Here is a 12,021-nt window from a genome sequence, read left to right on the forward strand (position 1 = left end):
AGGGATGTAGCAGGAATTAGCAACAAGGAAGGTAGAAGAGCAGGGGTCTCAAGGAGAAGGTTAGATTTGGGGTGGCTAGTTTGGGAAATAGTAGAGGGAGGTGGCATAGATTAGCAGGAGCACTCTCAACCTGTCTTCACTACTGTGCCGTGGCTCACAGCGCTGCTGCAGGATCTGCCTAACAAGCACAGGGAATTGTTTCTCTTGTTTACATATTCCATGGCAACGCGAAGTGCAGAAAAGAGAAAGGACACAGAAAATCTTTTAGAATAAGTAGTTAACTTGCAATGAAATTAATGAAAAGAGTGTACTTATGAAAATGTCTATAATGAGCATCATTTAGGAGATGTGCCTGCAGTAAGTTCAGGAGGGGATTCAAGCACAAGCTAAACCTCTTTTCGTGTGTGCTGGTCAGAATCATCTTCCTGCAGCACAACCCCACAGTGTCTCTCTACAGTCCAGAAGCCTTTTGGGCTCCCACTGACCAGCCTTCTCAGCACCACCACTGTTACCTCCCACAATTGGTGGCTCCTGCTCAGATAGGTTAACTAACTGAGGCCCTTCACACATAGGCCTCTTTCATCTCTTCAGCCGTTAAAGAGAAATCTGATGCCAGTTGACTGGGTACAGGAAGTGTTGTCTGAGATGACAGGGTTCAGAGAAAAAATGAGATGCCAAAAGAAATTTTGCATCAGAATATGAAGGCTACAGGGCACAGAATTCATATGGGGTGGTCTACTCAATTCAACAAACAATCCTGTGCATCAGCAATGTATCAGACACTGTGTGGGGTGCTAGATGCCAAACGAAAAACAGCACAGCCCATGCCTTCAGATTGCTAATAGTCTGAAGACCATAGAAACACATAAACAGTGTCTTCCAATGTGTAAGTGCCTTAATGGTGCCTCAAGAGCATCAAATATGATGTTGTCATCTCAGTCACTGGAAGTTAGGGACTCAAGGAGAAGATAATTGAATGAAGTCTCAAAGAATGAGTATACAAAACCAAAATATATATTTTAATAAGAGGAATGAAGGGGAGAACTCAGCATTAACGGAATATTTAGTGTGATCATTTTACAAAGCCCTCATGGATTGGCACAGTGACTGAAAGGCCCAGATGGCATTTTTCGGAGAGGGTGGAATTAGGGATATTAAACATCCTGCAATCGGTAGGACATTCCTACACAATAGAATTGTTTTATCCAGAATGCTAAAAGCACATCCATGGAGTAACGCTGGCAAGAGAACCTGTGCTAGAATCTGTATGTACTTTATTTAGTTCCCAGAACAAACCTGTGAAAGCAGATTAGTCCCATTTTTCAGATGAGAATTCCAAAGTATAGAAGGTTAGATAACTTGTCCCAAAGCCAAGAGGGATGCAGCTGAGATTCCAATCTTAGGCTGATTCTCCAGGTGTGTGTCACCCCTGTGCACACTGCTATCAAATATTATGGAACCATCACAATTGCACAGATTATGAGGGCAAGGTTTGGCTTATAAAACAGGATTCTCAGTGTAAAAGCAAGTACAAAATGATAAAAAGAGAAAATAGTTACAAAAAGCATGAATTTTATGAATTACAAATTAAAATTTTAAGGGGCATTCACTATATACCTGCTATTTAAAAAGAAAAATTTGCAATCTATAGTAAGCATTAACAAAACAAGAAAGAATTCATGTTATAAATTATTAAAGTAAAACTACCTAGGATCCATATAACAAAGTAACGTCCCATAGGGGAAGAATTTAAGCTCTTATTTTAGCTGTGCTATGATAATCCACTAAAAATGGCTTAATGACTGATAACTCTAAACAACGGATTCTCTGTGAAGCTCAAGTTCCTTTCTCATTCCCAACGTGATGTTAAAATTGTTAAAATATATTTTTATGCCTTGATTTTCCCCTTGTAAAATGAAAGCACAATCATTCTTTCTGATCTTATTTACAAAGCAAGTTAACTCCTAGATTGGAATACATGAAAAGGCAAAATCTAAGGTGGAGTTAGAAGAACACTCTTTGATGACAAAATAGTAATCCAACAGCTTTTACAGTAACTATTTTGTAAGTTACTTTTTTCATGTCAAGTTAACAGTTGATACCTGTTTACTCCTAAAAGATTGTATTCATATAGGTTTAACACTACTCAGCTTGGAAAATACTGGGGAATTAAGGTTATTATCTATCAAGGGAGTGTTGATTCTTTCTTGCCCTTATGTAAAAGGATTAGAACCAGCTCTCTTGCCTTACTTGTCTGACAAATATTTATTCATTTCTGAGCAAGTAGCTCTATTCAAGGCTGCCATGGAATAAGAGCATGTATAAAGAGCATTCCTTAGATTACATCAATCTACATAAGAACAAATATAAACTCACTGTAAGCCAGGAGAATGTAGGAGTATATGTGTCTGTCCTATTCCTGTACAGTCATACACCCTCAAGGACCAATAGTGTAAACACCCAACTTTGTGCTATAAACAACACTATTCAAAAACTCAGCACATTCAACAAAATAGACCAAATCCTGAGAGGTCAACACATTGCTTCCTGGAAAAATAAGATTGCTTTAGATCTCTGCTCAGTGACTCCAGGTTATCTTATTATGACCAAATCCAAAACAGCCCATGGGCAGACCGTTACCAAATATAGAATTAGCAGTTAGAAACCAGAAACAGGAACTGGAAGATGCAAGCCCCCTGGAAGCCCTAGGGGACCTGCCTTGTGATTGTTACATAGAAAAGACATTTCCTGCTTTCTGAATTTGGAAGGGGAAAAAAAAGAATTATTTCAATGACGAAGCCACCTGTAAAAAAATCCTGCAAGATTTAACCCAGTCACTGGGAGCAAAGTGGCCAGCAGGGTCACGCTATCAAAAAGGTTAGGACATGTGCGTTTGTTGGTTAGAGCTGATCCCCACTTTGATTTTTAGGGCATATTGAAATTAATTTCTACTTCTCTGATTTAGAGCCGTCAATGTCAGCTCCATGACAAATGACCTTCAGGTGAAAATGCTCACAGGCAGTTCACGGGAAGGTACAGGCAATCAGAATTACAGATTCCAGAATGATTTCAGAAGACTTCATTTTGCTAATGTGCCTGAATTCTTGCTTCTACTTCCCCCATGCAGTCATCTGCTGTATATCGTCTGGGATTTCTAGTAGATATTTTTCTTTTGCCAAATTTGAATTTTATAGATAGAAGCCCAGAAATTCTTACTTAGAATCAGTAATACTGATTACATCAGAATACTGGTGAAATCACAGATAGAAGTGAAGGCTTAAAATTAAGACCTCATCTCAGATATGTTCCTTTTATTTTATTTTATTTTATTTTATTTTATTTTATTTTATTTGAGACAGAGTCTCACTCTGTCACCCAGGCTGGAGTGCAGTGGCACGGTCTCGGCTCACTGCAACCTCTGCCTTCCAGGTTCAAGCAATTCTCATACCTCAGCCACCTGAGTAGCTGGGTTTACCAGCATGCACCACCACACCCAGCTAATTTTTATATTTTTAGTGGAGACGGAGTTTCATGATGTTGGCCAGGCTGGTCTCGAACTCCTGGCCTAGAGTGATCCACCCACCTCAGCCTTCCAAAGTGCTGGGATTACAGGCATGAGCCACTGCAACAGCCCAGTTGTATAAAGTTTCCATGTACCCACCTTACATCTCTGTTCTACTAGGGTCTTTGGGGAATATGAAACAAAAATTATTTAGATGGTGAAAATAATTGTGAAGAGCAACCTTTGTCATCTCTGTGGGGATGGTGGTGAATGCTGTGAAAGAAACACTATTTCAAAACCTCTGTTACATCTAGTATCAAAAATATGCCTTAGTTGGGACCTCCATTTTATGGTGGTTTATTCGAACTGACACTTTCGGTCTTCCCTAGAATTTTACTTCTTGTCATCTATCACCTTGACAATTTTACGTGGACTGAATTCCTGGCCACAAGAATAACATAGGAGTGAGTGCCTTTCGCTTCACTGTCTTGGGTTTAAGATAGTTCATGAATCTAAATGCTTTCTTAGGTTATCTGATACCATCCAATGCCAGTCAGTGAATGGGGAATGTTTCCGTTTTTCTCATTGTTAGGTATTGTTATGATCTTGTTGCCTGTTGATTGTTTAATAATACATCTTTTTCACCAAATAAGAAAGCACTGACAGAATATGAGGCTTTTTTCCTATGTAAAGCAGGTATCTACTATATATTTAGCCTCTGTTGTTGATCCTGTGTGTGAATCATTCAAAACTTCTGTTTAAAGGCCTATGTTAAATAAGTGCACTATGACATGGAGGCAGGTGGCCTTGTGTTTCTAATCAGGGCCTTTGACTTGGAGATGTTCCCCAGTCCTCTGATCATATCAGCAAACAGATCCACTGTACCACTTACTGCCCTTCCTTTCTTCCTCTCAAAGTCTTCTCTCTTCACTGAGAGCACTGGTGGCATTCTGAACCACTCAGCAATAGGGGGGCCCTGTGGTGAGGATTAGGCTAACATTGGGACTACATTTTAATTGTAGGTAAGTTTCTATGTTATATCTGGAGTCTCCTGTTTAATATAAACGGTGAATGCTGCTGCTTCTATGCTACCGATTTCCTTCGTAAAATCCTGCATTTTTGTTATGCCTATTTTACAATTCCTATTGTTTTGGAATAGCAAGTTTTCATACAGTGAAAAAACCTTAATCTATTAATATGATTTTGTGTCCACTTCTAAAAATATGAACTAAGATACTCCCAACTGGAAAGATACATACCAACTGAAGGATTTAACAAAAAAACAAGATACCATCCAAAATAGCAACAAAAGCTATTGGGTATCTAGGAATTAAGCTAACCAATAATACACAAGGCCTTCATAGAAAAGTTCTAAATGTCTAAGACATAAATGACATATAAGGCAATTTGAATGACTGGAAAGACATTTCATGTTCTTGAGCGGCACAGAATTGGTTTTACGAAAATGTCTCCACAAATTTTTTCATAAATTCAATGCAATATTAATAAAATCCCAATTAGATTTTTTGAAAAATTTGATAAACTTAACATTTATATGAGGCATGCTCACTTATGGTGGTAGAGGGGAATAAGGTGGCATAAGAGGTAAAAGGAATGAGAGAGAAAAGTGGCGGGGAGCAGAGTGGTGGTGAGAAAGTGGGTTTTGCATCAACTGATGCTAATAACCCTTTGCATCGAGAAGCATGAATAATTCAATCCTTTGTCCCTGAGGTTCCCCTCTCCCGATCTCTCTCTCTGTCTCACACACACACACACACACACACACACACACAAAATCACCCCTTTCTTCTAATTTCCTTTATAGAACATGTCAGATGTTCCATCCAAATATCATCCTTTTTCTTCCAATTATAATTTTTTTTTTAGATGGAGTCTCACTCTGTTGCCCGGGCTGGAGTGCAGTGGCATGATCTCAGCTCACTGCAACCTCCACCTCCCAGGTTCAAGCAATTCTCATGCCTTGGCCTCTGGATTAGCTGGGACTACAGGCACGCACCACCACACCTGGCTAATTTTTGCATTTTTAGTAGAGATGGGGTTTCACTATGCTGGTCAGGCTGGTCTCAAACTCCTGACTTCAGGTGATCTGTCTCCCTCAGTTTCCCAAAATGCTGGGATTACAGACGTGAGCCACCTTGCCCGCCCTCTAAATCTCTTTGCAAACATTTCAATTGTGTTTCACAAGTAGGAAATTCCTTAACTATAAATTTCACAAATGAGACAATCATTAGCTTTAATATTTGTCATCCCTTTGTCTAAAAAACAAAAATCTAGTTGGAAGAATTACCTCTAACTTGTAGGAATATAAACTCCATAAGGCCAGGCAGGCCTCATCATTCAGGTTCGTTTCTGTATCCCCAGAACAGAAGTCAGTAGCAGGCACCATGTAAGTAAGTGCCCAAAAGAATGCATTTTGTGGAATGAAGGGATGAGTGAATGAAGAAGTGTAGATGACATGTTTTAGCCATGTGCTAATATATTGTGAACACCTGGTGTCCTTGAAAAGCAGCTGAGAACTTTCAATTACAGATGTAGACTACATTTATTTCTTGGCATTTTACCCCACAATTTAAGAAGTTGTGACCAATAGAGGAGAGGGACCAAAAAACCTTGTATGAGGCCTGATTGAGGGCATGCTTATCTTCAAGTTGAGAAGATGGAAAGGGCATGAGAATGAGGACAGCAGACCCTGGAAGGGCCGCCATGTGAAACATATAAATGGCTTCAACTTATCCCTGGGGTCTCACCTTGAAGACCAAATAGAATCAACAGAGAAGTTTTAGGATGGAATATTTTGGCTCATGCAAACTCAAGCTTTTAAAAAGCTACGAACTTTCTGAGAATGCCATGTAAGTTGTAAGTTTCCTATTATTGGAGATACACTTCCAGAAATTGAATAACCTGGGTGGAGGGGAAGCTACAAGGAGAATCCATATGTCATGACATGAGAACCATTTGTTCTTTACACATAGTATTTCTAGGCAATGGAGTTAGGCAGTGATAAAAATGACAAAATGCCTGCCAACAAATAAATACATTTAAAATACTATGTCAGATAGAAATGCTTTGAAAAAGACAAAGCAGCGCAAGGAGAGAGTGTGCAGGGGGTCTCCCTCAAAATAGAGTAGCCAAGGAAGTCCTCTCTGAAAAGGTGAGGACTGAAAAGGCACAGAACAAAAGGAACTGAGAGAGGGAGGCTACCTGCAGAAAGAACATTGCACACAGAGGGAGAAGAGGCCAGTGTGGCAGATACAGTGATAGCACAAGGGCAGTGGCCCCTCTCAGTTTTTTCTTATTTGGATCCACTTGGTAAGGCCTGAAACAAGCATTGACCCGAATCAAGACCTAGTCATCTAGTGTTCTAGAGCACTTGTACCCCCATGAATGTCAGGTGTCTTAGATGTATGCATCCAGCTTTACATCTGCCATCTCAGAGTTAGGACAAAGAATTTAATCCTATAGCCTCTTGGAAGCTGGGACCACATGAATTACCAAAACAGTTGTCATCACCCCTTGATTGGCACTTAATGAGCAACAGTGTATGGCAGAGAGTGTTAAGGGCATTATTTCATTGCTCCTATACGATTTCAAGTTGCTTACAGGCAAGATTCGTGTCCGATTCATTTTTCTACTTACCTGAGTGCCTTTGACCCAGCACAAACCCCAGAAATCTTTGGGTGACTGAATATATCAGTGCTTTAGCAGCTCTGAGAATTCACTACACTGTCTTACTAATAAAAACAGTGATACAAAAATGCAGATTAGGACTGCATCATAAACTGGTGGAGGAAACCTTTGTGTGGAGTATTTAATGAGGAGGTCAGAAAAATCCCGTTTCCTCCCCAAATTATAAAAAACAGCTAGTAAGGCTGGGCGCAGTGACCTGTAATCCCAGCACTTTGGGGAGCCAAGGCAGATGGATCACCTGAGGTCAGCAGTTGGAAAACAGCCTGGCCAAGATGGCGACACCCCGTCTCTACCAAAATACAAAAAAATTAGCTGGGCATGGTGGCATGTGCCTGTAATCCCAGCTACTCCACAGGCTAAGGCACGAGAATCGCTTGAACCTGGGAGGCGGAGGTTGCAGTGAGCCCAGGTCATGCCGCCGCACTCCAGCATTGGCAATAGAGGGAGAATCCATCTCGGGAAAACAAAAAACAAAAAACAACAGCTGGTAACAAATGATCTTTCTTGAGTAGTGTGAGAGTTTTACTGCAGCCGTCTTCAGAGCCCATTGGGAATGCTGGGGGCTTCATCAGGAGAATAATTAGCATAAACCCAATGCCAGAGAGACAGGGCCTCATGTGTTAGAGTAACCAACTTGAAGAGAAAATTTTTTGATGATATAATGCAATAACATGCTAATAAGTGAACAACAAATCATGATATATATTGTTATGTGCCCTTATAGGAAAACTACAGCTAAAGTTTGTGTAGAAAAAAAAACGCCTGCTGTTATGCCAAAGAAACTTAAGAAATTATAGAAATTGAGGTACCTTATTAGAGGAAGTTACAGAGTTATTTCAGTGATATTATGGGAATATGTTTTACAGAAATGAAAATTTGGCGGGGATTTTGCCATATGTGGTTGTTTTTATAATAAAATTGTTGATAATTGTCATGGTGAAAGCCAGGTTTTTCTTATCCAGGTGGTTGTCCATTCATACTGATGTGTGGAGAGGTGTATTGCCAGCATCCCAGTGGAGACCTTACTACTAGTTGTGATTAAGTTCTGTAGCAGTATTAGTACTTCACAGTACACCCATGGATTGGATTTTATGAGCTGCCCTGAGAGTCTAATAACCTTCATGGTATTTTGTAGAAAAGTGTTTTGGTTTTTTTTTTTTCATTCTAAACAACCAATTTTCAAATGAACTTTGCTTATGTTCATTAACTATTCAGTATACTTTAGTTTTTTAGGGATTTTTTTAAAAAGTCATTTAAAATATAGTGTTTCTTGAATAATGGTGATAGTTTCATGATACTGGTTTATTGTTATCCACAAAGGCTGTAGTCTTACGCTAGTTAAATTTCCTTTAAAAATAATAGACTTTCAGAATTGGAAAAGAATTTATAAATGACTTAAGTCCAATATAGAAATCTATTTTATAACATCCTTGACATATTAATATCTAGATTTTGCTGGAGAATATTTGGTGATAAAAGAGTTTTGTTTAATTAATTTTTTGCTATGAAACTGTAAATACTTCAACACATACTTATTGAATGTTGACTAGGTTTCCAATACTGTGTTAGGTATTATGGGGAATACAGAATAAAGGAGCTTAGAAAATAGTTGCAGAGCAAAATGACATATTCATTGTAACAATTTATTCTGCAACTCTTATAGGCACTATGCTAATTTCTGATGACACAAAAACTTAGCTTTGGTCCTAAAGATATTTAAACAGCTGCAAAGATAAACATTCATATACATCCTTCTAAAACAACATAATTGCTACAGTGTGAATAAAGTGCAGTGGGTACAAAGGAGAAATCATAGTTAACCCTGCCTGGGAAAATCAAGGTTCTTGACATTCTAGATACAGGGTGGTTATAGGAATACAGGAATAAATTATATTCAGGGGGGAAAAAAGTGATATGGGGTATTATAAAAGATAAGACTTGTGAGGTATAGTAACATTCTACAAATGTCCACTTGGGGGTTTCTAGCAAATAAGGACTTTCAGCTTTGCTTTATTTTATTTGTTATTTTGGAGACAAGTTCTCACTATGTTGCCCAGGCTGCTTTGAAACTCCTGGTCTCTAGTGATCTTCCTGCCTCAGCCTCCTGAGTAGCTGGGATTACAGGTGTGTGCCACCTATCCCCAGCTTCTTTTTTTTTTTTTTTGAGATGGAGTCTCACTCTGTCACCCAGGCTGGAGTGTGTGCAGCGGCGTGATCTCACTGCAACCTCCACTTCCCAGGTTCAAGCGGTTCTCCTGCCTCAGCTTCCCTAGTAGTTGGGTTTACATCCGTGCACCACCACACCCTGCTAATTTTTGTATTTTTCATAGAGACGGGCTTTCACCATGTTGGCCAGAATGGTCTGGAACTTCTGACCTCAAGTGATCCACCCGCCTCAGCCTCCCAAAGTGCTGGGAGCCCGGCCCATGCCCAGCTTTTTTGTTATAATAGCACTTCCTGTTTCTAATAAAAGTATAAAGGCTTTTTTTTTTTTTTTAAAATACAGAGTCTCGCTTTGTCACCCAGGCTGGGGTATAGTGGCTCAATCTCAGCTCTCTGCAACCTCTGCCTCCCGAGTTCGAGCGATTCTCCTGCCTCAGTCTCCCAAGTAACTGGGACTACAGACATGAACCACCACACCCAGCTAATTTTTGTATTTTTAGTAGAGACGGGGTTTCACCATGTTGGCCAGACTGGTCTCAAACTCCTGACCTCAGGTGATCTGTCCCCCTTGGGCTCCCAAAGTGCTGGGATTACAGGCATGAGCCACCTCGCCCGGCCCTATATAAAGGCTTTTAAACATACATAGTGACATTTTTCATCATGTTCAAAACATTAACTTTCCTAAGAAGTGTTTGAACTACTGGCAGTATTAAGGTCAGCTATCTTAAAATAGAATTGGCATCTCCCTACTCAAGTTATTTTAGTTCTTAAAAGCTGGTGAGATTCTTTGCCCTGATATCCAAAACTGGGGCTATGTGACCTTAAGTTCAGTATGTTAACTTATTGTTTAGGATGTTGATGTTAAATGTTATAGGTGCTAGATATTGGACTCAGAAAATGCTTAATGTAAGCTGAGACAGTGTTGTAGCAATATTCCCTGAAGAACACTTGTATGCATGATTATATCGGTTAGTCACTTAATATTATATTTTTAGAATTCTGCAAAGGTCTTTTGTCTAATAAATAGGCCATCAGCTATCTCATCATTTTACCTTGTAAGAAACCTTATATGCTCACTGGAAATAAAAAACCTGGATTTAAAAAAATAATAATCATTTCAGCTAGATCAAGTTAATTTAAAGAGAAAAAAACTAAATCTTTCCCCAAAACTTCAAACAGAAAACATGGGCTCTCTCGTATGCTTTTAGTATGAGTTTAGGTGAAACACATGACTTTTCTGAGGCCCAGTTTTATAAAATGAGCAGGATAGGTGTCACTTCCATTTTCCAGATTTATTGTGGAAAAGAATGGTGATAAAATAGAAATGTATTGTTTTTAGTCTCTTTAGAAACTACAGACCTCAAAATGTCTTCTCTTGGGCAATTACTCTGATCCTCCCCAATTGAAAAACAAAACAAAAAACTGCCTTCTCTTCATTTGGGGCATCTTCAGATAGTCGTAAGTGTGATTAGTTGAGCCTCTAACAAACAGAGATTGAGAGAGGTATAGAATCCAGGACCAAATGTCCTAATTCCGATAGCTACCTACGTCCGTCTCCCAGAAGACTTTGCAGGAGCTATGCAGACACAGGGGACAAGATCAGGCAGAAGAACATTTAATTAAAGCTAAGGCTCTGGCCCTAAACCACATTATCAGTTTCCTGGTGAGCTAGGCCACACTTCAGATAAGTCTCAAGCACTTTCTTTGCCTAAGCTCTGAAAAATCTACGTACCCGGAAAAAAAGTGGGGGCGTGGTAGGGAGTTCTGAAAAAAAAACTCCTTAGCTTCTTTTTCTACACCTTAATCGCTGCTGTGCTCAGGTCAAAAAAAAAGGTAATCTGGGTAACGAACAGACAGAGGGGAGAGGGGAAGGGGAAGAGAGAGGGGAGAGAGATATTAATTTATTGTTGATTCTTCCTAACGCTCATCTGAACAATCCTCCTCAGGCCCTCCTAGGCTGCCATCAACTTCCCAGAGAGAGGCAGCTTCAGACCTATTGTGTCACATCAGTTTTAAGGAAAAAGGGAGACTTCCAAATGATGACTCCCTTTAGAAGCTCTGAAGAGGGAGTCAAAACAGACTGATCCCAAGGTAGAAACAACCGCCTGTGACACCAAGGTTCAGTGCTTTTCCTTAAAGGTAACCATCTCTATCAAGCCCTCTTTCACCTAAAAAGAAGTAAGGAGGAACAAAGAAGAGTCTTTTCTCCCCAGAAATCAGCCATCATCTGGATGATTCAGAAAAATGGAAAAGTGCATAGATGAAATTCTCCCTCTCTAGGTAAAAGGCCTATTTGTCTGCAATGTGTGGAACCTGTCTTATCCAAATTGGTAATATTTATGGAGTCCAAATAATCTTAAGTTCTAAAAATTATAATAATGATTGAAAAAAAAAATCACTTGCCATCCAGCACACATAAATGACTAACAAGTGCCATGACTCTTGCCTTAACTGCAAGCCTTCTATGATGCCATAACAAATTATGGATATTATCTTTTGAGAATGACACCATCTATTCCTGCATGTAGATTGGACCACAACCTGGCAGTTGATATCATCTCACTTGGGGAGATACTTTCATTTGCTAAAAATAAACAGCAAATTATTTTTCAATTATTATAGTAAGTTTCTAAACTAATCATTTAAAA

The 12,021-nt window shown here is 39.4% G+C and overlaps 1 protein-coding gene across 5 annotated transcripts in view; it reads left to right on the forward strand.

Moving 5' to 3' along the window:
- Window positions 1-12,021, forward strand: part of LRRC8C (leucine rich repeat containing 8 VRAC subunit C) — an 89,250-nt gene that overhangs the window by 54,259 nt on the left and 22,970 nt on the right. The window contains exon 1 of one of the 5 annotated variants that reach the window (XM_021943833.2): window positions 11,519-11,653. The exons of the other annotated variants lie outside the window; for them this stretch is intronic. The gene's annotated coding sequence lies outside the window, so the exon portion shown is untranslated. Of the gene's footprint in view, window positions 1-11,518; window positions 11,654-12,021 lie in introns of those variants that run through there. 5 annotated transcript variants of the gene reach the window in all.

This window comes from Papio anubis, chromosome 1, assembly GCF_008728515.1.
Source record: "Papio anubis isolate 15944 chromosome 1, Panubis1.0, whole genome shotgun sequence".
Lineage (NCBI taxonomy): Eukaryota > Metazoa > Chordata > Mammalia > Primates > Cercopithecidae > Papio > Papio anubis.